We start from the raw sequence: 1701 nt of genomic DNA on the forward strand, positions 1-1701 counted from the left end.
TTGCTTGTTGTTTGTTGTGATTCCAACTTATGCACATGTTATGTTTGATGAAATGCGAGCCTATGAATCCTTGCATTTTTTACCCATCACTTACCTTTTAAATGAGACTTGTAAGATATAAACCAACTCGAGTCTCATTAGACCATGCATATAGTTGGATGGGAAGGATTAAGTCGACTTGTAGGGGTTGTACAATCTAATCGATTCGGCTCCGGGACCCAAGCCTTCTTAGGGATTGTAAGATATACACTAACTCGATCCCATCACAACAATAAGTGCTTACATCTAGTAGAAAAAAAGTTTGTATGATCAAATCCCATGAATCCTCTATGAACCCATGACAACCTAGTGCTTTTAATCAATTGTTTACAGCTCATTTTAATCATCTTGCTTCTTTTCATTATTTTATTTACATTGTTGATTAGTTTAGTTTATCTCCTATCTCAACCCAAATTGTGACACCCTTAGACTCAACCATTTACAATCGAAAATCCTACATTAATACCCGTCCCATGGGATCCGACCTTTACTTACCTCTTTACTAAGAGTAGAGAAGTTTGTGAAGTTATAAATATTGTTTTGGTCAAGGCAACTTTTGACGACAAGTAACAAAACCGACGAACCAAAAATGGCGCCGTTGTCGGGGACGGTGTTAACTTGATTTGATTTTCTTTGATTGTTTTTAGTTGTGTCTTTCTTTACCTTGGGGAAGTCAAACTCCTCAAGGTTTGTTCTAATTGTTTTCGAGTTGTTTGATATTTTGCATGTCTAGGAGATCACAAGGTAACTTGTTACCCATTGATCTTGAAAATGAAAGAACTTTGACCAACAATAGAAGACTTGCTAGAAATACTTTGAGAGGTATTGGTGAGATTGTGGACATTCAACCAAATAATATTGAGTTCATCAACCCTTTTGCAAGAGAAGGAGAGGATAATCCAACACAAAACCAACCACAAAATCAACCCACAATGCCTAAATTTTCATCACATTCCGTACCAACCGAAGAGAACCTACCAAATGGTACTCCTACACCACAATACTTAACCGGTAATTTCATTGCAAAGTCCGCATTTATACAATTAGTTGAGAGAAGTCAATTTGGGGGGATGCCTACTGAAGACCCTCATTCTCATATGGAGACTTTTTGTGACTATTGTGATGCGATTTCTCAAACCAGAGTTATTCAAGACCAAATTCGATGGGTCTTATTTCCTTTTTCTTTGATTGGTTCCGCGAAACAATGGTTAAAGATCCTAGATAAGCCTACTCTTTGTATTGACTCTTGGAAGAAATTGGCATCTGCTTTCTACAAGAAATTCTATCCTCCGGAAAAGACTAACATGTTGAGAGCCTAAATCACCGGGTTCAAACAAAGGGATGAGGATGTATGAAGCATGGGAGAGATTGAAGGATACTTGTCGATCTTGTCCACACCATGGACTCCCGAAACATTCTCAATATGGGATCAAATGGTATGTTTACCGAAGTTGATGATAATCAAACATGGAACAAGATTGAGAAAATGGCGGTCCATAACTCACAATATAGTAGACCTCAGAAGGCTACTAGAGGAGGAAAGCATGAAGTGGACTCTATTACTCAATTGGATGCTCAACTTAGTGCTCATATTGACACCATTAATTTGAAGTTTGAGAAGGCTATGGATAAACTTGAAGAAGCCTCCAAATCATCTAAGCA

The 1701-nt window shown here is 37.8% G+C and overlaps 1 non-coding gene across 1 annotated transcript; it reads right to left on the reverse strand.

Annotated features, from left to right (window-relative positions):
* Nucleotides 1-1343: 1343 nt before the first annotated feature.
* Nucleotides 1344-1445, reverse strand: LOC141636736 (small nucleolar RNA R71). Its single transcript, XR_012541324.1, has one exon. It is a non-coding gene; the product is annotated as a small nucleolar RNA R71 (small nucleolar RNA).
* Between the last annotated feature and the right edge of the window lie 256 nt (nt 1446-1701).

This window comes from Silene latifolia, chromosome Y (genome assembly GCF_048544455.1).
Source record: "Silene latifolia isolate original U9 population chromosome Y, ASM4854445v1, whole genome shotgun sequence".
NCBI classification, from domain to species: Eukaryota; Viridiplantae; Streptophyta; class Magnoliopsida; order Caryophyllales; family Caryophyllaceae; genus Silene; species Silene latifolia.